Source organism: Perognathus longimembris, chromosome 9 (assembly GCF_023159225.1).
Source record: "Perognathus longimembris pacificus isolate PPM17 chromosome 9, ASM2315922v1, whole genome shotgun sequence".
Taxonomy (NCBI): Eukaryota; Metazoa; Chordata; class Mammalia; order Rodentia; family Heteromyidae; genus Perognathus; species Perognathus longimembris.
In genome coordinates, this window is record NC_063169.1 from 45838321 (window position 1) to 45865477 (window position 27157).

At 39.6% G+C, this 27157-nt stretch overlaps 1 protein-coding gene and 1 long non-coding RNA gene across 5 annotated transcripts in view; one reads left to right on the plus strand and one right to left on the minus strand.

Moving 5' to 3' along the window:
- Ncoa7 (nuclear receptor coactivator 7) overlaps positions 1-27157 on the plus strand; it is a 116647-nt gene that overhangs the window by 29388 nt on the left and 60102 nt on the right. The window lies entirely within an intron of this gene.
- LOC125357261 lies at positions 13910-15542 on the minus strand. Its single transcript, XR_007212100.1, has 2 exons — positions 15497-15542; positions 13910-15262 (listed from the first exon to the last, which is right to left on the minus strand). It is a non-coding gene; the product is annotated as an uncharacterized LOC125357261 (long non-coding RNA).

Genomic DNA, 27157 nt, shown 5'->3' on the forward strand with positions numbered 1-27157 from the left:
TTCAATCATTCTTCAGATTTTCATTGTGTGGCCACATGAAAAAACAAACAGGATTGTTTTAGTTACTTGAACAATGTGAACACAATGCCTTCTTAATGTTTGTTCATTTTTATCCTGCCAATTTAACTGTGTCTGTTGAGTCTACAAAAGATCATCATGAGTCTAGACCATGGCCTAAGTGATAGAGCACATACCTGGCAAGCTGTCTTGAGTTCAAGCCCCAGGACTGCAAAGTAACAACAACAACAATGATAATAATCACAACAGTATTTACAAAGTGTTTCCACAAATTCCTTTACCTTATGCTCTCGGTGATCTCATGAGTAGCCAGTTATAAATAAGTGCAGATGATCAATCTGTTCAGGAGATTAAGTCACTTAGCATTTACATGAAAATGTGTTCTGAATGCCCCACACCCCCATAGGTCTAATTGTGTGTGTGCGTGTGTGCATGTGTGCATGTGTGCGTGCACGAGCGTGCTGGCCTTGGGGCTTGAATTCTGCCCGTGCTGTCCCTCAGCCCTTTTTGCTCAATGCTAGCACTCTGCCGTTGAGTTGCAGCTCCACTTCCTGTTTTTGCTGGTTAATTGGAGGGAGGGATTGCAGAGACTTTCCTGCCTGCATTGGATTTGAACCGTAATCCTCAGATCTCAGCGTCCTAAGTAGTTAGGATTAGAGGTGTGAGCCACTGGTGCCCTCTGGGTGTCTGGTTTTTATTCTTCATGCCACACTGTCTCTGTTTCTCTTGCACATAGTGTTTTTATCTAGTCTAAAGGTGGGTTGGAACATACTGTTACTGTCACAGCATGCTTAATAGGAAACCTTTTGTTTGAATCTGAATGCTTCAGTTGTCTTTACTGGAAACCATATTTAATTAAAATTTCCAAGAGGACTTTGGTGCCCAGTACCCTTCCTAAGGATTCTCTAGCAAGATCTGCATTGCTGATGTATGATTTGTAAGTCAGACTTCTCTCTAAAGGCCACCCGTGAGGACTCTCATTGTTTGGTGGCTTTCCATGTACCTATTAAATTGTGATCAGCACACAGCACTTATTAAATATTTGGTAACCAAATGAAGGAGAGAGTATTCAGAACATCTTCTTTAAAGAAGGATATAAGTGGCTTGCAATTCCTAGTTGTTATCACTACCATATTTTTCAATACTCGGTAGTTTTATTAGTCTAAAAAATTAAGGATATTTCCCAAATATTTCTTAGGAGAAGCTTCCAGTGCCTTAATTAACAGCATTACTAATTTCCAATTCGACTTTTTGCATGAGCTGCAGTGTTGAAGTCTTATGTTTGCTATTTTCTTATTAAGCTCAGACCAGGCGGCTCTTCAGGAAACATTTAACTTTTACTTGCTGTTCCTTATTGGGAAAAACATCTGTGGTCAAGTGTGATCTGCTAATGTTTCCAGGAAATCATTAACTTTTTCTAGTGATTTCAAAAAGGGCTTATCAACATTTAGCCATTAGCAGTTTAGACTCAGCTTTTTGCTTCAATTTTAAGGAGCAGGCTGAGTTACTTGATTTAATTCTAAGTGCAACACAGCTTTGAAGCTGTAGGTTACAATACGCTCGAGGGATCATGAGATCTGTGTAGTCATGAGATGTATGTAGTGGTTGGATTCCACATTTTACATTTTTAATTGACATATACTTGTACAAATTTATTGGAGATCAGGTATGATAGTTCATCCATATTCACACAGTCTGTAATTAGCATATTAGTAGCATATCTGCCACCTCAAACATGTATCATTTCTTTGTGTGGAAGCATTTGAAATCCTACTAGCCATTTTGAAATGTGTAACTTATTGATATCAGCTGTCATTTCTCTCCTGTGCTACAGGCCATTAGAAGATATTCCTATCAGCTTCATGCCTGTATCTATTAACCATCCTTTTCTTGCCTTTCTATCCTTCCCAGCCTCTAGTAACCATTATATTCATTTTCTATGTGATCACAGACAACTGAGCATGTTTTCTATCGCTTTGCCTTATTTCACAGAACAAAATACCTCCCAAACTTATCTATGATGCTTGAAATCGTGTCATTTCCTTTCCTTTTTATGTCTGAATAATATTTCATTATGTGTGTATCCCACAGCTTATCCATTTATGCATTAATGAACACCTTCGTTGATTCTATATGTTGAGTATTGTGAATAGTGCTACAAATGACATGTAGTCACAGGTATCTCTTTGCTCTATTCTGGATCTGTACCCAGAAGTGAGAGAGCTGAATTATATGGTAGTTTTCTACCTAGATGTTTGAGGAACTTCCATATACTTTGCCATATTGGCAGTACTAGTTTTCATTTCCTCCTACAGTATCTAATCCTTTCTCCATATCCTCACAGTATTTGGTATTCTTTGTTTTTCTAATAATAGCTGTGCAAATGAGTTTATTGTGAAATATGTATACACACATACACACATGTATATACAGTATACACGCATACACACATACACATATATATACTTCCCGGTGATTAATGACATTTAGCATTTTATGTATTTGCTGGCTTCTGTATATCTGCTATTAAGTGATTCATTTAATTGACTTAATGGAATGAAACAGAATGGCTTACACAAGTTAGACTGAAGTAGAACATATCAGTTAGAGTAACTAACTGATATTTTTCAAAAATATTTATAAATATGTGCCTATTGATTCACAATTCAAAGTTATAGTGTGTTTATGACAAAAAATGATTACTGTTTTAAAGGATTTTTTTTTCTGTGACTAATATACTGGGAGTCAGGTTACCTTTTTATCATTGAAAATGAATTTTTTTTTGGGCTAGGAATATGGCCTAGTGGCAAGAGTGCTTGCCTCGAATACATGAAGCTCTGGGTTCCATTCCCCAGCACCACATATGTAGAAAATGGCAAGAAGAGGCACTATGGCTCAAGTGGCAGAGTGCTAGCCTTGAGCAAAAAGAAGCTAGGGACAGTGCTCAGGCCCTGAGTTCAAGGCCCAGGACTGGCCAAAAAAAATTAATTTTTTTCAAAAATTGATCATCTAACACAAAGGCAGCCATGCAAAACAGTGTCTGTCCAATAAATATTATTCCTTCCACAAGTATCATGGCTCCATATTAAACTGATACCAGGGCTTAATGGCAGTTCTGTTTCTGCTTAAGCTGAAATCCCAGTCTTACATGGATATCCTAAATCCCGGAACAAGACCAATAAAGTGGCCTAACAAAACTCACATATGAAACTGATGTCATCATGAAAATTGGTCAACTTTGCTTTGGTGCATCCTACAGGTTTCTTTTCTGTAGATCTACTTACTGGCTGTGGAGATTTGAATGTAGTTTCTCTAAAATGGACATAATCATACTACCTACTGTGCAAGGTTGTTGAGAGGATTGAATGAAAATGAAAATACTTTGAAAAGTAAATACAATGAACTGGGCACAGTAGTTCACACCTGTAGTTCCAGCTGCTACAGACTCCAAGAGAAGAAAAGTGATCTAAACTGTACTCACTCCAACCCCACTCATCAACCCCACACATCTCTATTTTTAGTGCTGTTTCTGACAATTGAGGAAGACATCACATGAACTGTTCCTGAATTTGGATTTAAATGTGTTGCCATGGGCTTTTTTTGTGTGTGTGTGCTTGTCCTGGGGCTTGAACTCAGGTCTTGTGTACTGTCCCTCAGCTTTTTTACTCAGGGCTAGTACTCTACCATTTGAGCTACAGCTCCACTTCTGCCTTTTTGGTGGTTAATTGGAGACAAGAGTCTCATGGACTTTCCTTCCCAGGGCAGCTTTGAACCACCATCCTCAGATCTCAGCTTCCTGAGTAGCTAGGATTGCAAAGTCATGAGTCACTGGTACCTGACTTGTTTTTTTTTTTTTTTTTAAAGACTGTATCACTGGTTTCAAACTTGTGATCCTCCTTCTGAGTGCTAGGTTTACAAGTGTGAACTATCATGCCTGTCTTTAGAATTTTTTTTCTTTTCCCCTAAAGAAAAATGGGTCTGACTCTGATATAAACAACCTTCATTCCTTTGTCCACATGAGTGGAGTGCTCATTGCATATCATCCCCCTAATCTTGCTAGATTAGTATTGCTAGGCAGAGCTCAGCCATGTCACATCAGTGTCTCAACTTCTTTCTTTTGTTGTTGTTGCCATTTGAACTATGGCACAGTTTCACTCATTCCTACCTTTCTGTCCTTATCTCTTACTTTGATTTTGATGTACCTGCCTTACACTTTGCCTCCTCAGAACTTTGCCTTCTGAATGGAAAGAACTGCCCTTCCCAGGCTCCTCTCGTTTACAGTAATGTGCAGTTCATTGTCGAACCCATGTTCAGTTGTCACACTGTCCCCAGAATTTTTTCCACTGCAACTATCACCACCACTACCACCACAGAAATGGATGTGCCACTGGCTACAGAACGTATGTAGGTGTTTCCTGTGCCTTCTCTCAGGACACTTCATGTAGCCTGTCTTGAGACATACTCATTCCCATCTACATTGCCTTATTTATCTGTTATTATATATTGTGGTTCATTTTCTTTCTTGTACTCTTGATAGAGCTCCATGTCCTGTACCTACCAGCCACCTACTGTGAATGTGGTTTTATTTACTGGGTAGCAAAGGCTGCTTTGTGTGGTCATGTAATCTCTTAATTACCCTATGAAGTAAGTTCCTGTTATCATCCTAATTACTGAAAGAGATGCTAAGCCTCACAGGTGTTGTATAACTTGCTCAAGGTCACGTAACTACAGAGTGGCATGTCCACTTGTGGCCTAGGTATGCCTGGACTCTCGGTTCACACTTAGTCATTATGCTACTCTCCTCACTAAGCCATATTGCAATGAATTTATAGACCCTTATGCAGTCTCAGTATAAGGGGAAGTAGGATCAAAGATAAATGATTATTAAATACATTTAAGACCCCAACCAGTATCTTCTCCTTTTTTGTACAAAGATTTTCTTAGAAATTCTGGAACAAGGAAACTTTGAAAGTACCTACATACCACTACCAATTAAAAAATAATAAAACAATAACAACAACCAAGTCAGCAGTTTCCTGACTATATTTCTGTGGTATAACAAGAATTCCTCCGTTGTCCCTTTCTGTGTCCAGATTCAGAGCTGAAAGCTTTGACAGCTGAAGTTCTCCTGGGTTGTGTACATCTTTTGTGAAAATGCTAATATGGAGCTCGGGTGGTTCGGCATTGCTTCTCGCACATAAATGAAAACAGCAAAGATATAGGTTATGAGCCTAATTTAGAAGACACATGATTCAGCACCAAGCAAAGCAAAGTCAGATGTATTAACATCATAGCGCTCGAGTCTGAGTGTTTTGTAGCAAGAGGGGAAAAGGGAGAGAGGTACACCAGGAACCTCCTGAGTCTCTTTCCACAGAAAGACAGGCTATAGCTGCTGCTGAGACAGAAAGTGGCCCAGGGTGAGAAAAGGATCTTTTCTCAGTAACTTTCTCATTGTGCAAATGATTTTCTATTGAAGAATTGTCTGAGACGACTTTCAGGTGGGGGTTTCATAATCTGAAGTGAGAAATGTATCTCCCTGGATGTGAGACAGAATTGTTTAGGTGTGGAGAATGGTAAGCATGAGGTAAATTTAAATGTAGAAGAGCAAGAGAGTTAGAATAAGGATTACAGATTGCAGTAATAAAATAAAAAACTTAAATTGCTGGTGTCTGTAACCCGAGCTATTAAGGAGGCTGAGATCTGAGAATTGAAGTTCAAAGTCAGTCCAGGCTGAAAAGTCTGTGATACTCTTCTCTCCAGTTAACAAGCAAAAAGCTGGAAGTATAGTTGTGATTCAAGTGGTAGAACATGAGCCTTGAGTAAAAATGTTAAGCAACAGCCCTCATTCTAGTGCTGGCACACAAAAAATAGCTTTTTATTTTTAATCATTTTTTATTACTGTATTTGTGGAATTGTTGGTAAATTTAGATGGGCAAAATGTGATCATTTGAACTTAGGAAGCAGGTAAAATGAGGCCACATTTCTAATATTCTTTCCCAAATTAAAAGCACAAAAACACAAAACCAACTCTTAATTATATTTCTAAGTCTCTCTCTGTGGTTTTTGAAAAGATAGAATATACACATATATTTTAAAGAACACATCTGTTGTACAAGATAGATTGGAATTAAAATTGAACCTCTTTGGAATAGTTGGGGTAATTTAAATCTGATCATAGTCATGGATGATTTGAGCTAAGTCATTAACCATTCTACTGTGTATGCAAGAATATTCATGCTGATGTTGACAACCGTGGCACATGTATTTTACAATTTAGAGCTAGGAGAGGTTTTGTGTATGAAGTTGCAATATATAACATAAAGCAGATGAATTTTGATATTTCTGACTGATTTTGTTAGCACAGAAGAAAGCTAGATGGTAATTTGGTTATTTCATTTCTAGAACATAATTGGAATAGATGTTGGCCGGGTCCTTGGGGATCATAGAATCTCCATATCAATGGCTTTAGTCAACCCCTACCTTCCTTTAAAAGGGAAGGACATTTCTCTTTGACTGTACTAAATCACTATTTTAACTAGAAAATCATTAATTTTTAAACCACAACTCTTAGTACGTAACATACAAATAATTTTTCTTTTATGAAAGTATACATATTTTAGATAAAACTGAGTTAAAGACATACATGCAAGATATATTATTTTTATAAGACTGTATCTTTCTTTTTTTTTTTTTTTTGTCCTTGCCTAGAGCTTGAACTCAGGACCTGGGTGTTGTCCCTGAGCTCTTTTGTTCAAGGCTACTACTCTACCTCTTGAGCCAGCGCTTCACTTCCAGCATTTTTGAGGGTGATTTATTGGACACAGGAGTCTCTCACAGACTCTCCTACCAGGGGACTTTCCTACTTGGACTGGTTTTGAACCATGATCCTCAGAGCTCAGCTTTCTGAGTAGCTAGGATTACAAGCATGAGCCACTAGCACCTGACAAGAATGTGTGGATTTTTAAAGTATAAAAGTTGCTTATAAACAGGAACATTTTGTATTATATTTAACTCCAATTTAGGATCAAATCATTTAGGATCAGATCATTTAAGATCCAGATCATTTAGGATCCAGATCATTTGCGTGTCAAATTATGAACTGGATACTTGTAATTCATATCTTCTTCCTCCTTTTTATTTATATTACATAGGAAAGCTTTTCTCTAATTTTGAATAATAGCCATTTTGGCTTTTATATTATCTGAATTAACGAGTTATCTAAGACCCCAGCTGTTTGACTCAAATGGGAGACTTTATTATATCCTCCCCTCCCCTCCCCTCCCCTCCCTTCCCTTCCCCTCCTCTTTCCTCTCCTCTGTTCTCCCCTCCTTCCCCTTCCCCTTCCCCTTCCCCTTCCCCTTCCCCTCCCCTTTCCTCTGTGTGTGTGGGGGGGGGGGGTGTTAAATTATGGGCCTCTAAGGCTTGAATTCAGGGCTTCAAGGTAGTGCTTAGCATTTTTTTTTTCCTCAAAGCTGTCACTCTGCCACGTGAGCCATACCTTTACTAAGGCTCTTTGCTGGCTAATTGTAGGTAAGAATCTCTGATTTATCTGGTGGAGCTTGCTTCAAACGACTGGGATCCTCAGATCTTAGCCTCCTGAATAGCCGGGATTACAGACATCAGCCATCATACTGTTTATATTTGGATTTTTTTTCCACCTTGGGAGCATGGGGGTTAAAACTGGGGCCTTGACTCAGCTTCCTTGGCAGGCTGCCTGGTGCTTGATCCACACCTTCAGCCCTAGTCTTCCAAGCTTTGAAATGTGTGGTAGTCTTACTTTGGAGGAAGTAAGGTCGATATTGCTTGTGTCTTGGACAGACCTTCTGTGCCTGCACCTGTTGTGCCCAGAGGGTAGACTGGTAAACAAAACAAGCAAGCTCCTTGCTGGAGAGTACTTTTCATAGAGATATTAAACAAACAAAAACACAAATGGATAAGCCAATTTACTTGCAGTGCTAGAAGGGAGGGAGAAATAGCAGGATATTATAGAAAAGGCAAGGGCAGTAGTAGCTGAATTTTAGATAAGAGTGATGGTCAAAGAAGATTGATGAAGAAAAATTGCATTTCAACATCTCGTAACAGGCTGCCTGGCGTCATGACATCATTAATGCCATTACTATTTGTCCCTCCTGGTATGAACTAGAGCTCAGTGTTTAAAGAAGGGCTGTGGAGAAAGGAAGTGGGGGAGGGGAGTATTCTGGGTAGAGGAAACACTTAGGTGAAAAGTCCTTAAAGTGACAAAATGCTTGGCAAGTTTCTTGGATCTCCAAGCAGCCAGTGTAATTTTAAAGGAGACCCACAAGGAAAGGGGAAGAGGGCCCTGGGCTCCACAACTGGGGCCGTTGTGCAGGGCCTTGCTGACCATGTTTTGGAATGTGCATTAGGCAACCAGATGAATGGAGGTGCCACTTTAATGAACCGAGGGAACTAGAAAAATAACTGTGTTGAAAGGAAATCACAAAAAAGTTGGAGTTTGCATGTGCAAGTTTGAAATACTTAGGAGACATTCTGGAAGAATTGCTTAATGCACAGCTGCATATATGAGTCTGGAGTGCAAACATGATGGATTTGGGCTGAGATAGAAATTTAAGAGTTGTTGGCTCAGCCATGAGAAAGGATGTAAAGTGAAAAGAGAACAGTATCTGAGGAGTGAGGGACAGAATGGGCAAACTCCAGTGATCAGAGGGCTAGAAGAAGAATCACAGAAGGGAAGAAAGAACATTTCCAAGAAGAAAGACTAGTGGTTTTGAAAGTAGCTGAGAAATAAATTAACATTAGCATTAAGGATTGAAGACTGAGGGTGTAGCAGAGCACCTCTTAGCATCCAGGGGCCCTGAGTTGATCAGAGAATGAAGGGTGGGAGTGGGAGAGAGAGGAAGAGGAGAGGAGAGGAGGGAGTGACAGTGAGGAAGGGAGAAGCCATTTCCATACAGATGGGAAAGTAAGAGAATATAATACACATTTCCAGGCAGTTCTTTTGGGAATTTGGCTAGAAAGGGAAGCAAACCTTTAGGCCAAATGGTGGTAAGGGGTTAAGGAAGAGCATTTTTAAACGTATAGGTGAGTAGAAGCTATTAGAACAAGCTTATTGGCTAATGGGGAGTAGTCATTAGAGAAGGATCCCTCAGCCTGAAGAGTAACCCCTATGTAATGTCACAGCAGGGATATTATATTAACAAAGCAATGAAACAAGGGAAGGGCTTGCCATCCTGATTCTGTGACAGGTTAAAGTTTTGCTTGCATGTACCCCTGCGCCCATGGATTCTCTTTTGCTGTTTCCTCACTCTGTGCCAGGAGCTTTACAAATATGACAACCCTGTATCCTCAGAACAACTCCATGGAGTAGTCAATAATACTTCCTCATTTTGACAGGAAGGGAAACAGGTGTGGAGTGATTTAGTAACTCCTGAAGCTACAAAGTTTTTTTCCCCTCAAGGTTAGTGCTCTACCACTTGAGCCACAGCACCACTTCCAGTTTTCTGGTGGTTAATTGGAGATAAGATTTGTTAGCATTTCCCTAGCTTCAGGTCCTCAGCTCCTCCCATTAGCCCCCAGATCCACCCATATCTAATGAGCCACTCCTACTCACTACCTAACTACTTCTTCTTTACCCCCAGAGAGAGAAGCTGCCACCTGGATAAGGTGCAGACGCCATGTAGCTCCCTCTCCCTTGGGAACTATGGTCCCACTAATAAACCCCCTTACGAACCTTTTTCTCCTGCCTGTGATTATCTCTGCATGGTCCTCTGGGATGGCCGATACCTTTGCTTTCTAGATTCAGCTTCCTGAGAAGCTAGGATTACAGGTGTGAGTCAATAGTACCCAGACCTTTTTAGTGTTTAACTCATTTTCTTTAAAACAGTATTGGAGTTGAAAATTACATCTACTTCCTTAAATTATGTTTATCCAATTTGTATAGGCACTCAACTTCATGAATGATTTTTGCTTATTTGACATCTGCAAAAATGTCAGTTTACTTTTCTTTTCATTGTTTATAGACACCTACTCTTCTGAGCTTCAATGTTCTATGATTATTCTGCTTTTTGCTTTCTTTTGTATTGAATTGCATGCCTTGGTGCCCATTAAATTTGACTTTATTGGACTACATCTGTTTCTTGGCTTCAGCTTTGTCTTTTGAAAAGACTCATTTCTGATGAAGTTGGCCAAATTGGTTTTGGAAGAACGTACAATTCTTCTGTGTCAGATGAGATTGTGCTCATCTGACTCTTAAATTGAAGATGACTGCCAAATTTTAAGGGTGTAGTCTGAAAAAGTGACTGTTCGAAAGATCCCGAGTATCATGAAAAGAAGTGATATAGAACTATCTTCAGATGTGAGTAAAAGTTTGCCATGAAGGAAGGAGAATGTCAGGCAGAGGGGAGACTTCAGATGCATGCACACGTGGAAGGAAATGCATGGGGTTTGCATGTGACTGGGCCACAAAAGTCTCTTATACTCTGTCAGAAATCTTACAGTTGATTGAATTATTTCACATTGCTGAACACTTCCATATACTACTGTTGATTCCTAGTGAAAATAGTCTACCAGAAGATAAAAGGAAAACATTATTGGAGACCCAGACCCACAAGATTCACACCCAGAATAGCAAAATCACTAAGGGATCACTTGATCTCAATGGCTTATTTTTTTAATGTAAAATATTTTAATTGTATTTATATCAGTGAAACAGATAGCAATTTTCAATTTTGGTCACCTATCTTCATTTTTTGAAAAGCCAATATGTTAGACAATATTACAAGGTGCAGAATAAGCACTGTAATAAATGTGTGTTCTTTACTTCTAAGTGGGCACTTGCAATTATTTTCTCCTGACTTGATTAAAAAAATAATAATAAGATTGCTGTAAATCCTGTAGCTTACTCAACTCATTGTGAGTTACTAGCAAACATCTAACCTTAAGAGATATTTCTAATAAAAATGAAGGCATATTCCGAGTATCTTAAATGAATGTTTAATTGTTAAATCTCTGAATTTCAGTGTGTAATTAAAAATACTTTGATATTTGCATGGAAATTAATATTGCATCCATACCTTTGTAAACACATCTGTCAATGTCAAAGGTTTCACTCCTTTGCATCTGGCTTTATGGAATTAAGTTTACCAAATATAAAAACTAACTAGCTTTAAAAATAAATGTATATGTGTATGTGTATACGTATGTGTATATGCTGAAATTTAAAGTGCTTTTCCCTCTCAGCAGTTTGAGAACTGGGCTCTGCTATCTGACAACTTGGAATGGTTGCTTTCTGTGTAAATACTTATGAGCATTGCACTGATATAATGGATGGAATTTTGAGAAATAATTTCATCTTTATTTCCAGGGTGTGAATGTGGAAAAAAAAATACTAGGTACATATCATAAAACAGATTTAGAACTCCTTATTTCCAGAAAGTGCAGCCCTACTTAGCTTTAGGTTTAAAGCTTTTCTTAGGATTTAACTAATGTCTCTAGACATAGTAACATGAGCAATACTGTCTGGTGGGGGGAAAGGGTAAGAAAAAGTACTATTACTTATAATGAGCATCAAGTTTTGTTAATGTTCCCTAAAATACTCACTACAGACTGAAAATTAGGCATATACCTATTGGATTTCAAATGATATCTACTTACAATGCTAAGTCTCTATTCTATTTTGAAGGCACTAAGAAAGTATGTATTTAATTTTCCCATTTGGACAGTACAGGGATTTGGGTCCTTTTGGTTTGTTTTTAAAGGAGTGAAACCTTTGACACTGACGGATTTGTTTACAAAGGTATCAATGGCTTATTTCAAATATCCTGGGCTATCCCCAATTTTCAGGTCTATGGGACCTCCTCATTTGAATATATGGCCACACACTATGGCTGCTGGGCCTGTTCGGCCCACTCATCCTACCCACCATAATTCTGCTGCTGGTTTCAGTGTTTCTCTGAAACTTAATTTTCATTTGTTCATTTTTTTCCACCATTAAACATGTGTTCTAACTTGTACGTAATGAAGGTGCTATTTCTTTTGGGAAATAAAATTTGGGGTCCAATCTGTGTTACTTTGGGTTGAAACTTGGTCCTAGAAATTTCATGATTTGTTTGATATTTCATATGTTGACTGATTTGCATGGTTTAACTTCCTGATAGAGAAATTAAGAAATTAAAAAAAAACAGAAATTAAGAAATGTATTTCTTTAAGTAGTTTATTGTTATAAATGTCTTAGGAATAAAGATCACATGCACAAGTTAGTTAAGTAGGCAGACATCTAAAACTCTTAGAAGAACAATAAGTGGGAATGGTCAGAGTAGAAGTATGAGGTGCTTTAGGGGCTTCAGCAATTGCTATCAGCACTTCCCATGTTTATGCTATAATGTAAAGTTTACCCCGCCCCCCCCCCAGGGCTCCATGCAGCTGGCCCCCACCTGTTTGTCTGTGCCCAGTATCTGAGTTACCTAGGTAACACCTGGACACAGTTACCTCTTCCTTCTCTGAGGTCACATCCAATCCACCTGGCCATAGCTCCCACCTTTTCCTATATAATCTGGCCCATTATGAGTCCCTGCTCTCTTTCATTTTCTCTCTTACTCTCTTGCTCTTTTCTCTCTCTTTCCCTTCTTCCTTCCCCTCTGTCTCCTCAGGCCTCTATCTTGTGTGAGCTGGCAGTTTGCTTCCCCCCAATCCCCCCAATAAACTCCTTTCTGCGTTTCATGTGGTGGGTTTCCTTTCTGGCTAACCTTACATCTGCTACCCCAAATAAACATATCCCCTAATAAAAGGATGCTGGCTTGCTGGGCAGATGTAGCGTGTTTTTTTTTTTTTGTTTGTTTGTTTGTTTGGTGTTTTTGGTGTTTTTTTTTTTTGTTTTTTTTTTTTTGTGCTGGCTGGTCCTGGGGCTTGAACTTAGGGTCTTGGTGCTGTACCTGAGCTTTTTTTGTTTTTGTTTTTTGTTCAAGGCAAATGCTCTACCACTTGAGCCACAGTTCCATTTCCGGCTTTTTTTGCTGTGGCTAAGTGGAGATAGAGTCTCACAGATTTTCCTGTCTGGGCTGGTTTTGGTTTTAGACCACTGTGCACAGATCTAAGCTTCCTGGGTAGCTGCAATTATAGGCTTGCGCTACCTGTTGATGCAGCTTTAATACCTGTATCCAAACTCCAAGCTTCCTCACACTCCCACACCCAGCTCTTCCCCTATACTGCTTCCTGTGAACAAATGATTCAGTAGTTCCTAGTTTATGTAAAGTTCAGTCAACAGTATTGTCTCCTCTGTGCCCAAGTGTAAAGCTTTTGGCTGTTTAAGACCCACAATGCATGAAAAAGCATTTTGTAGGATTATCAAGAAAGATTAAGCTTTAAAGTTAAAATATACTTAGATACACAGTAGGGGAGTATTTAAAGAAATGTGGGTGGGACTTTTTAAAAAAACATTAAATTTGTTTTATTTTAATCATACAAAGCTCTTAAAAGTCACTCACTGGAACTAGGGTATGGCTCAAATGGCAGAGCTCCAGTCTTGAGTAAAAAAACAACAACAACAAAATAACATCAACAACAAAAAACTATTAAGAACAAGAGGCCTGAGTTTATCAGAACTAGTGTGCATGCACCACACATATCACTTAATCTGTCTCATCATTAGAGAAAACTAGTGATTAAAAAGTATGAGTGATATATATTAAATAGGTATGTTTGTAATATAATTTATCCTTACTAATTCTAAGGGAATTCTTAGAGTGAAGAGTGCTGATATGAGGAGGCTCTAGGTGTAATCCCTAGCGCCGAAAACAAAACAAAACAATACACAAAAAAACCCTCGGACTTTTAATAAAGCATGTCTAAAGCTTTTTTTTTTAAAATCTGAATAATCAATTTCCTCATGACTTAGATTTATTTCTCATTAAACACATTGCTTATTTTTTTCATTGATTTTTTTTTTTTTTTTAGGATTAGGAAGTGTTTTAAAAATTACCCAAACTAACTTCTTGGTAGAGCTGACCTACTGAATCCTAGAGGTTGTTATTTAACTAACATAAATAGTTTTGTCTTAGCAGAGTTATATTTTCACCTTCCAAAAGGCCAGTTACAGATCAAACTTTTCTTTGCATGCTCTCACTAAAGCCTGACTAAAGCAAACATCTTAGTCTAGAGTCCTAAAAATCTTATGAAGTCTCCCATTGCAGCCTTTGAGGCCTAATCTAGTGTCAAGATACACTAGGCTTGTATCTCCTTATCATGTGATGAAGAGCACCAGCTTCTAGTTTGCAGGCAACCCCACCTTATTTGATCCACATTTTGGGGACATTCACAAGGAATGACTTTACTTTTATGAAAATGTCCACAATGGAAAAGACTCTCTTTCCCTTATCAGGGGGACAAGTAACAAAAAAAAAAAAAAAAAAAGATCAAAGCAGGAGAAGGGGAAGGCATTTGAGAATTACTGATGCACATTTAGTTAGAAATCTGGGTAAGAATTGTGCCCACCAGTGCCTGGATTGGCAGCTCAAAAATGTCATAATGACTCAGTTTTTCTGTCTCTAAGCCCTCCTATTCTTTTGGCTTCTGAGGCTTTCCTTGATAAATAAATGCTGCCAACTCACAGCTTTCCTTGTGCAAGGACAAGCAGGATAAGTATTTGCCAGTAAGTCCCTCGAGTCCTGAGACCCACTGATAGGTCCAACTTAGATTGTATGGCAGTTCTTAAAGCCAGCCCAACACCAGCGCAGCCAGAGAAGCAGGGATTCTGAGCTTTAATTGAACAGAGCCTGTGCCAAGTATTTCATTTCTGGAGCTAGTTCAGAGCCCTACCCTGGTCCACTGTTACAGTAAAGGATGTATTGATAAAAATTTAGAACTTGGTGCCAAATTATGGAAGGCCAGGAAAATTTTTCTACAGTTTTGTGTAGTGTGTACTAAATACAAGATTTAAAGCTTTACCAAACTAGGATGATGTGCATGGAGTCTCAATAAATTCCTAAACTCTGGAATGTTGTAATGATTTTTTTTTTATGCAAAGGCTGAACTCAGAGCCTTGCATGTGCTTGGTAGTTTCTCTACCAAGGAGCTACATCCCTAGCCCCACTGGAGTGTTTTAAAAGAGTATAAATACAAAAAGCCAATCACCAAAAGTATGATTTGCTGAGATAATCTTTAATGTACTTTCCTACTTGAGGCTGTATAATTTATAGAGTACATCTCAAAAAACAAGATGGAAAACATCATTTGGATATCTGTTCAGGTAATTGTTTTATTGTTTAAAACTCTTAACTATTGGGGCTGGGGATATAGCCTAGTGGCAAGAGTGCCTGCCTCGGATACACGAGGCCCTAGGTTCGATTCCCCGGCACATATACAGAAAAAAAAAAAAAAAAACGGCCAGAAGCGGCGCTGTGGCTCAAGTGGCAGAGTGCTAGCCTTGAGCGGGAAGAAGCCAGGGACAGTGCTCAGCCCTGAGTCCAAGGCCCAGGACTGGCCAAAAAAAAAAAAAAAAAACAACTCTTAACTATTGCTGAGTGCTAGTTGTTCACATCCATAATCCTAGCTACTCAGGAGGCTGAGATCTGAGGATTGTGGTTCAAAGCAACCCTGGGCAGGAAAGTCCATATGACTCTTATCTCCAGTTAACCACCAGGAAACTGGAAGTGGAGCTGTGACTCAAAGTGGTAGAGTGTTATCCTGCAGTAAAAAGCTTAGGGACAGTGACCATTCCCTTTGCACTGACAAAAAAATATATTTTTCAATTTTAAGTACTGTGGTAATTTTTCCCCTCTAGAATCCAGAATATATAATTCGGTTTCTTACAACAAATCTCCCCTAAATGTGGGATGACTATAAAATTAATGTATTGATACAATTTATTTCTTTTTTAAATAAATATTTTATTGCTATTATAAAGGTTATGAACAGAGGGGTTACTGTTTCGTAAGTCAGGTAATGAGCATATTTCTTTCTACACAATGTCACCCCTTCCTTTGTTTTCTCCCAATTTTCCCCCTTACCTGCCTACAGGTTGTATAGTTAATTTTCAACATTGTTTTTACTGAGTATCACTGCTGCATTGTTCACCCTTTGTCACTCCATTTTGTGCCCCTTTGCCCCTCAAAATTAGATTAAATGAATAAATACAACAAAAAAGGAAAGAAAAAAATCCTCTTCCATTTTCTGGAATTTGTTTTGATAAATATTATTTTACATGATTAGAGGCATATAGGCATTGTGCTTTTGCGTTCCTCTCCTAAGAATAAACTCCTTTGGTCTGTGTGTGAATGCCTAGAGTCCTGTATAATCTATTATGTCCCATTTATTTTAGATCTAGCTTCTACATATGGGAGAAAACATGTTCCCTTTGTCTCTCTGAGCTTGGCTTACCTCACTTAATTTGATTTTTTTTTTTGTCTAGGTCCATCATTTCTCAGCAAATTGCATACAGTTAAAGCTCACATAAGTAAGCTTGAGATTTTAGAGCAGTCATGAATATTCTGATACACATACATGTATGTATGTATGTATATCTGTCTGTCTATCTATCTGGTCATTTCTAGAAGTGAACTTTTTCAGGGAGCATAGAGAATATAATAGAGAACACATTGTTTAGACATAGGAATAATTTGGACATTGACTAAAACAATGAGGTGATGTTCTATTTACAATTAGAATTCACAATCTAACTTAGCCAGTGTGACAGGCTAAATAATCCCCAAAGACATCCAAATCTCAATCCCTGAGAAGAATGCTGCCCTTCATGGTAGAAGAGACCTTGAGTATGACTAAGTTAAGGATCTTGAAATGGGAAGATTATGTGGGTGGGTCTTTCATTACACTCTTCTATGTCTCTCTCTAAGAGGGAGGCACAGGAAAATGTGACTGCAGAGGAAGCCAGATGTTATGCTGTTGGATATGAAGATGAAGAGGCTACAGGGATGCAATTGTACAAGTTGGAAAAGGCAAGGAAAGTGGCTGTGGGGGGGAAGTACCTCCTGATGTAACTGATTTCAGACTTCTGACTTCTGGAACGTTAAGAGAATAAATGTGTGTTGTTTTAGGTCATCAAGTTTGTTGTAATTTGTATAGTACTCATAGGAAATTAATACAGCTAGTTATTTTAAGTATATTAAGGTAAGTAAGTCACATGCTTGATGCCATTTTAAAACTAAAGAGAATAAGTAACTTCAAAACGTTTCATAGCAGGCTGGGGATATAGCCTAGTGGCAAGAGTGCCTGCCTCGGATACACGAGGCCCTAGGTTCGATTCCCCAGCACCACATATACAGAAAACGGCCAGAAGCGGCGCTGTGGCTCAAGTGGCAGGGTGCTAGCCTTGAGCGGGAAGAAGCCAGGGACAGTGCTCAGGCCCTGAGTCCAAGGCCCAGGACTGGCCAAAAAAAAAAAAAAAAAAAAAAAAAAGTTTCATAGATATTTATCTATCTATTTATTTATTTATTATTGTTATTATTATTTATTTATTTTTTGGCCAGTCCTGGGGCTTGGACTCAGGGCCTGAGCACTGTCCCTGGCTTCTTTTTGCTCAAGGCTAGCACTCTACCACTTGAGCCATAGTGCCACCTCTGGCCTTTTCTATATATGCAGTGCTGAGGAATCGAACCCAGGGCTTCATGTATATGAGGCAAGCACTCTTGCCACTAGGCCATATTCCCAGCCTTCTGTGTATTGATTTTTAAACTTATGTGTTGCTTGAATTTAACAGCTTATTCTTAAGCAGAAGGCAGTAAAATCCTAGTATTTAAATACTATATTCACAGAACTTTGCAGACTATTTGTGTTGCTGTGTGTGAACGCATGCGCATGCTCAGACAGGTGCTAGTATTAAGGCTTTTAACTCAGGGCCTGGGTGTTGTCCTTTAGCTTTTCAGCTCATTTGGTGCTCTACCATTTGAGCTTTTTTGGTGGTTAATTGAAAGTAAGAGTCTCACAACTTCCTGGCCAACCTAGCTTTGAAACATAATCTGTAGATCTCAGCCTTCTGAGAAGCTAGGATTATAGGCATGCACCACTGGCACCAGATAGATTACTCTTACCTCAACACAATTGTTTTTTAACTCAAAGTACGTTTTCTTATCTGATTCCCATCCACAGCTTATAACTGCCATGTATAGGTCTTTGATTAGTTCAACTTAATGATTTTTTTTCAAAGCTATGCTGGCCTTATTTGGGTTTTTACAGTTTGCACTTAAAGTAGTTTTCACCTATGATGGGTTTACCAGGATGTAACCCTGTGCTAAATTAAATGCCATCTGTTCTGCAGGACTTTTTCAGTCTGTAACCCAGCATCAACTTTTAAAAAAAGGGAACCACGCTCTCATAGGGGCAACTTGTATATGCAACAAAAGCCTATATCTTGTGTCATAAATACAAAGCAAACATTCTACCAGTGTACATCCATTTAGCAGCATTATCCTTGAAATCCTGATATTGGGGGCACTTGGAAGGATTTCCATATGTCACATGTGAAATCCACAGGGCTTCTCTCAGAGAGAATTGTTCACTGTGTCTTGCACCTGCACTGTGGTGATCAGTCTTTTTATATGCTGACCCACCATTGTTTTATACCACAAGGAAATCCTGGGAAAGGGAAATTGGGTTTTTGGTGCATTGCCCTCATTGATATCTTATTTATTGATCTTAAGCCGGTAGTTGTTCCCTGAGGACAAGGGAAATCTCTTTATGTGTGCCTGTATAAGATTTCACACAAAGCCAAAGGATTCTCCTCTTCTGCACTCCTGCTTTTGTTGTTGAGACAGCTCCTCACTATATTGCCCTCACAGATCTCCTGGCTCAGCCTCTTGAGTGCTAGGATTGTAGATATGCAGTACCACGCTCTGCTCAAAGGATCTCTTTCAGGTTGTCATGGTTCTATGAAGGGAGAATGTTTTCATTTTGAGTTGTGAATTTCACATTTGAGGTCAGGCCTAGTTACTACTTAGGTGGGAGGAGGCACATCTCCAAGAGTGACTCTAAAATCAGTACATCTTCATATTTTCCCAGTGATTAGTGTGATTTTTTTTTAATTGACCATGGATTCCAAGAGAAGATTTTCACCAATGAGGTTTGTTGTTTGTTTTTTTTTTAAACTTCTTTTCTCCTTCTGCCTTTTTTAGTTCAGTTTGCATATGCCACAATTGGTGATTTGTAGTTTAACTGAAAACTGACCCTTTCTGAAGTCACAAAATAAACTTGAATATTTAAAGTGATGTTGTTCCAGAAGTAACAAATAATTCTGTGTGGGTGATTGTATTAGTAGCAAAATTAAGTCAATAGTTATAGTGAGAAAAATAATATAAGCCTATATTGACATTTGTTTAGTGCCTTTTTTGTTGTGTATTATGTTGTACTTCATATGTTTTTTTCACTTCCTTAAATCCTTAGGAATATCCAAATGAGATTAAAAGCAGCAGCACAACTCTTTATTAGTATTTATTTATTTATTAATACAGAAGTCTTTACTAGTTGTGAGTTTTCTTGAGAAGCAAGCATGTGGTATTTAATAGTGAAATAAGCCTTTGCTGTACTATTTTAATGATCACAAAAGCCCATACAAGATTATTTTATTATTTCAAAACCAAGGAGTCTAAGGTTTAGATTTAGTAATTTGCCAAGAATGAGCACCCAAGGAATAATAAAGTATTCCAAGTGTCTTCCAAGTGCTGAGCTTCTTGCATTGTAGCCCAATTTCCCTAAGTCTGGAAGTGGCAAAGTCAAGGTTAGAAACCAGGAAAAAACAACCTAGACTCTGAATGTCACAACAATGGAAAGACAGGATTGCAGCCAGATCTGCAAGGAGACAGGAACCAAAGGAAGATGTCCTGAGGGAGACAGATCTACTCTTTCTGATTTTAAAAAGGAGGCAATTGGGTGAGGATGCTGTCCAGAAATTCACTGCAGTAGCTGGACTCAAGAGTTGTCATAGCTACTGATAGCCATTTTTTTTTTTATTTATTGGACTTGTAATTAAAAAATGATTAGATGTTTGCTGTGCTAAAAAAAAGGTCGACACCAAATTATATAAATAAAAAATGGTTCTCCCACTGAACAACTATTTTAGGGAAATCTTTTTGTGCTTTGTTCATTTCCATATAAATGGAATTATACTGGAACAGCAAGTTATTTTGTGAAATAATGTTAGATATATCTTTTGTGTAAGTATTGTTTTTCTAAAGAGATAGTTTTAAGGGAAAATATCGTGTGTTAAAAAGGATTCTGCTGCTTTCATGGGTGAAGAGTTTTGACATTTTCTACTTTTCTTTTTGGAGCTGTTTTCCCCAAAAATATAGAGGAGTGGAAATTTTTGTTGGTTTGATTTTCTAGTTTGTTTATTTTTTAATTTCTAGTTTGTATTATTTGTTTTCTGATAGTCTCCACGTATGGGTAGTGTTGTCTTGTAATCTCTACCCTCACAACTCTAGGGGCTACAATTGAAGGAAAATGTAATCTAAATTGAAACTTCTAGGAAATCACAAGGAAATAAAAGACTCTGGGGAAGGTTTAGTTTGGAGCTTAAAAATATTTTTTGAAGGTCAAAATGTGATAGCACACTTCCTAATCTTCTCAGCCAAGTATGAACTGTTAGAGCCAGATCCAGATAGGGCCTTGGAAATAATTTGGACCTCTTGCTTTTGTTTACTTTAAAGCCTGAGTTTATCATGTTTCCAAAGAAGGTCACAGAGCTGATTTCTCAGAGCCAAGGCCAGAACTTAAATCTGCTTTCAGGTCTGAGTGTATACTCTGCTGAATTCTAGTCGATTGTTGGGCTGTTCTCTCCTAAGTAGTTCATAGAATTTCCTAAGTCCAATGGATCTGATTTTAAAGTCAAAATAAACATATATGGCATAAACATTTTAGGAGATGTAGTTGTAGGTAGTCCTGTAGCAGTTGGCTCCAGTCTTGGTTTGTGAATTCCTGCTACTCTACTGAACTCCTCCTTGTGGCCTTCCTGTTATCTGTAAAATGGAGATAAATGTCTCTACCTCCCAAGACTTCTGTGAGGATAGTTTGGCTCCTCCTTACATGTTAAAAGAAAACGCTTTCCAGTTTCTTTACAATAAGCCCTTTGGAAAAGTAAAACTCATATATTTAGACAAAATTTAGACAAAAATATGTTAAATAAAGTATTCTTATAGTAGGAAGAACTCTTCAAAAATTAAATACTGAACATTTTTAATACCTATCATCAATGGTATACAATTTAAGAAAAATGATTAAAAGTAATTTTTTGTCTTTTTCCTAACTCCCGTTAATAATTTGTAGAGATTGACTGTTGTGTTTATGTGTGTGTGTGTGTGTTGTCTTGTAGACAAACCATAGATTACCCATCAACATAAGTCGATTGAGCTCTTGCAACTGTATTTTAATTTAATTAGAATTAGCTAGTTAGAATTAATTGGTTGAATGACCGAATAGAAGTTACTGTAGTAGATAATTCAGGGCTGGATACATGTTTAGAATAATTTTTTTAGTAGCATATGAAACCCAGATTGTAATAAGAGTTATATAGAACCATGAATTTAGTATTAAGGAAGCATATAGTTGAATCAATTTTTGTATATGTGTGGTGGACAGTACGACCAAGGCAGGACCTTTTACATCCTAGGCAAGTTCTGGGACATTGAGTTACATCTGCAGCCCAGCTCCTTCATGTGATAGATTATACATGGCCAGTGTCTTTTCTTTTTAGATGATGTATCTGCATAAGATAGGAGTATTTTTGACAGCCTGCTGCTAGTCAGAGCAAGCTGTGAAAGTCATGTTGATAGGAGAGCAGATCTCAGTGCAATCTGAACATCAGATCATTTGTTTACTCATTTAGGAAGTTATCAACCTCGTATCTAATGTGTGCCTTGATTAGACTTGGGAAATGCAGCATTTAACAGAATGAACCCCTGCCCCCAGCTTTCATTAGATTGCTGAAAAAATAAGCCTCAAGGCTTGGTGTCTTTTGCTTGTTTTACAGTGGTTTCAACATGCTGGGGAAGGGACTCAGCCGAGACCCAGAGACAGATTTGCTCAGGGCTCTGCCTTTGATTAATGCCAGTGTCCAAAAAACCCTCATTTCCTTTAGTAAAGGAAAAGAAGCTGCCAAGGAAAAATCGTCTTCATTCAGCTATGAAAATGATTTCTTCAGGGGTATCACTTTACTTACTCGTTTCTTTTTTTTTTTTACTTTATTTATTAAACAAAAATTTTTTGACAAGGTGTTGTTCAAAAGGGGTACAGTTACATAGTAGGGCAGTATGTATGTACATTTCTTGTGTTATCTTACACCGTGTTTTCCTTTCCCTTCCCTAGGTCAGGTAGACATATATACAATACACAATGTACCAAGAACATACACAGTAGCCACATGGCCTACGCCAAAGAAAATTTGCCTAGGTCTTTAAATGTAATGTCTACAATAGACAGTATGTCAACAATAGTCTTATATGAACGTACATACATAGCTTTTGAGCTATTGTGATCCACTGAGAGGTCAATTTTTGACCTTTATATGTTGAGTAGTTGTTAGGTTTTAGTTACATAATGTAGGGTCGCTGACCCAAACCTGTGGGAAATACCATTTGACAAGAGGTTTTTGGTTTCACAGACCTGGTCTCTGCTGTCTCCCCGTCACCCCATCTTAACAGTCATATTTCAGGAAGATCATGCCCCTTTGTTTCTGTGTTCTAGGCTTGTCTCGCTCAACATTATTTGTTCAAGTTCTGACCATTTCCCTGCGAATAACAATATTTCACCATTCCTAATCACTATGTAGTATTCCATTGTGTATAGGTACCATATTTTTTGGATCCATTCATCTGTGGAGGGCCTTCTGTGAATTGTGCAGCGATAAACATGGAAGTGCAAATGTCTTTTTGATATCTTGGAACCTGCTGTTCAGGATAGATGCCTAGAAGTGGAATGGCTGGGTCATAGGGTAGGTCTATATTAAGCTTTTTGAGAAACCTCCATACTGTTCTCCAAAGTGGCTGTACTAATTTGCACTCCCACCAACAATGGAGAAGGGTTCCTCTATCCCCCGAACCCCCTCCAGCATTTGTTGTTGCCTGGGTTCAGAGTATAGGCCATTCTAACTGGAGTGAGGGGGTATCTCAGGGTTGTTATTTGCATTTCCTTTACTACCAGGGATGTTGAACATTTCCTCATGTTTCTTTGCCATTTTTATCTCTTCTCTTGTGAAGTCTCTTTTTAGCACCTTTGCCCATTTCCTAATTGGTTTACTGGGCTTGGAGGGGCTTAGTTTTTTGAGTTCTCTGTAGATGACAGATATTAGGCCTTTGTCTGTTGCTGTGCTGGTAAAGATCCTTTCCCATATGGTTGGCTGTCTTTCTAGTTTGTTGGCTATGTCCGTAGCTGTGCAGAAACTTTTTATTTTGTAGTAGTCCCAATTGTCGAGTCTCTCCCCTATTTGTTGTGCCCCTGGGATTCTATTCAGGAAGTTCCTTCCTGTGCCTATAAATTCTAGTGTCTTTCCTACTCTGTCCTTCAGTAGTTTCAAGGATTCAAGTCAGATATTGAGGTCCTTGATCCATTTTGAGTTGATCTTGGTGCATGGTGATAGGCTTGGGTCTACTTTGAGTTTTCTACATATGACTGCCCAGTTCTCCCAGCACCAGTAGTTGAAGAGGCTATGTTTATTCCATTGTATGTCTTTAGCTCCTTTGTCGAATATCAGCTGACTCTAAGAGTGCAGTTTTATTTCTGGATCTTCAATTCTAATCCATTGGTCTTCTGGTCTGTTTTTATACCAGTACCAGGCTGTTTTTGTTATGATGGCTCCATAGTAGAGCTTGAGGTCTGGTATTGTGATACCTTCTGCACTGCTTTTTTTTTTTTTGCCTAGAATTGCCTTGGCTATTCTAGGTCTTTTGCTGTTCCATATGAATTTATGGATTGCTTTCTCTATTTCAGTGAAGAATGTAACTGGGATTTTGATAGGGATTGCATTGAATTTGTATAACAATTTGGGCAATATGGCCATTTTCACTATATTGATTCTGCCTACCCATGAGCATGGGAGGTCTTTCCATCTCCTTGTGTCTTCTTTGATTTCCCTTATTAGATTTTTATAGTTCTCATTAAATAGGTCCGTCACGTCCTTGGTTAGGTTGATCCCTAGGTACTTAGGTCCTCAGCTCCCTTGCTAATCCTCTGGGTGTTGGATCTGTCTCTTGGAGAGAGTGGGGTATTAAAGTCACCCACTATGATTGTGTTTGGGTCTATCTTGTTCTGTATTTCTGTGAGAATTTGCTCCACATAGGTAGGGCCTCTTTTTTTTGTTGAGTATACATTTATCACCGTGATGTCTTGATTCTGGATTTTTCCTTGTATTAAAATGTAGTGACCTTCTTTGTCTTTTTGAGTTGATTTTAATGAGAAGTCCAGCTTATCTGACATCAGTTTGGCTACACCTGCCATTTTGGTATGTGCGTTTGCTTGGAAGATCTTGCTCCATCCTTTCATTCGGAGCCTGTTTTTATCCCTTGCTGTAAGGTGGGTCTCTTGTAGACAACAGATGGCAACTTTTTGTTTGCGGATCCATTCTGCCAGTCTGCTCCTCTTTATTGGAGAGTTTATACCATTTATATTCAAAGAGATCAAAGATAAGAGTGTTTTTTCTCCTTCCATTTTCTTGTTGGGCTGTTTTTCCTCTTTTTTTTTTTTTTTTTTCTTCTTGTCTTTAGTGAGCTGCTCTTTCTGTTGGGCTTTGGCTATTGTAGTTTCTTTCTGTTTCTGTCTGTGTGTCCTGTATGGTTTCTGTTGGGTGGGAGTCCCCTCTTAGAATTGGCTGTAGGACTGGTTTTTATTCATATACTCCTTTAGATCCTCTTTGCTATGGAAAGATCTGGTTTTCCTCTCAAATATGAACTCCAGCTTTGCTGGATATTTTATTTTAGGTTGGCAATTGTTGTCTTGTAGGACCTGGATGGTGTTCTTCCATTCTCTTCGCGCGTGGTAGGTTTGTGTGGCGAGGTCTGCTGTTATTCGGATCCTCTTCCCATTGTAATAAATTTCTTTCTTCGCTTTGGCTGCATTCAAAATTTGCTCTTCATTCTTGAGATCTGAAGTCTTGAATATTATGTGCCTTGGTGTGGCTTTTCTAGGATCTGGTCTGCCAGGTGTCCTGTAGGCTTCGGTTACCTGGATGGGGTCCCTTGTGAGACTGGGGAAGTTTTCTGCAATCACTTTATTGAAAATATGTTGAAGCCCTCTGCTCTGGTATTTGGCTCCTTCTTCTATTCCAATTATGCGCAGATTATATCTCTTATCTTTGTCCACTAGCTCCTGGATTAGTCTGCCCTGGAGCTTTACCGTTTCTTGGAGTGTGGTAATTTTCTGGTTCTTATCGGGTGCATCATTGTCTAAGAGAGAAATTCTGGCTTTCATATGGTCAATTCTTTGTGCTGTGGATTCAATTGCGGAGTTTATGGATGTCAGAGAGCTATTTATGGTTGCCAGATCAGCTCTGATCGTGAAAATTTCTTCCTTTAAAGAGTTGTATTTTAAATCTATTTTTTCATGCATTTCACTTCTCAGGATGTTAAAGTCCTCTTTGACGGAGGTTTGCACTGTATCCATTTTTGCTTCCATTTCTTTCTTGGCTTCCTGGATGTCCTTCGAGACTTCCACTCTGAACTCCTGGAAGTGTTTTCTGATTTCGTTTCTGAGGCTTTTCATCATTTCTGTTAGCATAGCCTCAGTTGTTTTTTTATTCTCCATCTCTTCAGTCATGCTGCTTTTTGGAGCTGGCGAGTTGGCTTGCCCTTTCATGTAGTTTGCAATATTTCTTTGTGATTTGCACATCTGGGGATCTGTAGGTAGTTTCCATGGGTTGGCTTTGTTCTGGTTCCCGCTGGTCCATCAGTAGGAGACTTGTTTATGTCCTGGCTCTGCGTTTGAGTTTGGCTGTTGAAACTTACTGCCCAATGGGTGAGCATGACCATCTCGGTTGTTGCTGGGGTGGTCACCCTCACTGCACTTGGGTGTGGGTAAGTTCTGTGTCTTTCTCTGTGGGACAGTGTCCTGCTGCTGTGTTGTGCTGACCCTAGTGTGTCCCTGGTGGGGGTTTGCTGGTCGTTGATTCAGCTTGGCGTGGAGGCTTTTCTCTTCTTCAGTTCTCTTTTCCACTGGGTACCTTGGTCAGAGGAGCTCACCTCTCAGATTGAGAATTGCCACTGAGAGGTGGCTTGCACCCCTGTGTGGAGTGCGCCTACCGCCGGTGCTGCCGCTGGGGGTCCCTGCCTGCCTGTGTGGCTCATGCCTATCAGAGCAGGCGCTGCTGTTGAGGGGCCCTGCCCACCTGTGTGTTGGGTGTTGCAGTTTGCTTGCTTGTGTGCTCCCACAGGGGGTTGGGCAGACGATCCTCCTACTGGAGGACTAGCACACTGGCCCATGTTGGCCCTCCGGGGGGCATGTGCATGTGCACTCTAGTGCTTCCTTTGGGGGTGTGTTGACCCGAGTTGTTGGAGAGTGCTTGTGTCCTCTCACGAGTTTGCTGTGGGGGCGGTATGGGTGGGCCCCAGTAGGATCAAGTGTCCGGGCATGGGTTGGTGCCCACAGACTCTGCGCCTCCGCTGTGAGGAGGGCATGTGATTGGACCCAGATGTCCCTGCTGGGCTGGTTTTGTACACCCGCGAGTCTGTGGTTGTTGTTCAAAAAGATCGCGAGGACCAGGCGCCTCAGGTGGGGCTTCCAATGCCTACCAGTCCCCGGGCCCCTGCTGGGGAGGGGGCGGGGCCAGTGTGGCCAGGTTCTGGCTCCTCTGCTGGGGGTTTGGGGGGGATGCCTAGGTGCGACTCCTTTGTTCCCTCAGGGTAGGGAGGGAGCTTTAGCTTCTTTGTAGGTTTTGGGTCTCTACTAGGGCTGGTCTCCCGTTTGGGGGGGGGGGGGAGCAATGTGGACCTTACTGGTCCTGGATTGTGTGTGTGTCCGGCGTTGCTGTGGCTTTTCGGGGCTGCGTGCCGGGGTGTGGCGATCGGTCGTTTGGTGGTGTTGGTCCCAGCACTCCCCGTCTGTGCTACCTGGTTCCCGGCCGCTTGGGCGCCGCTGCCCGGCCACTAGGTCCCGTGCAGCCATCTGTCTCAGTTGGTCTGTGCTCAGTCTGGGGTCCGTGGAACTCCTGGCGTGACTTTTCAGCTGTTGCTTCTCT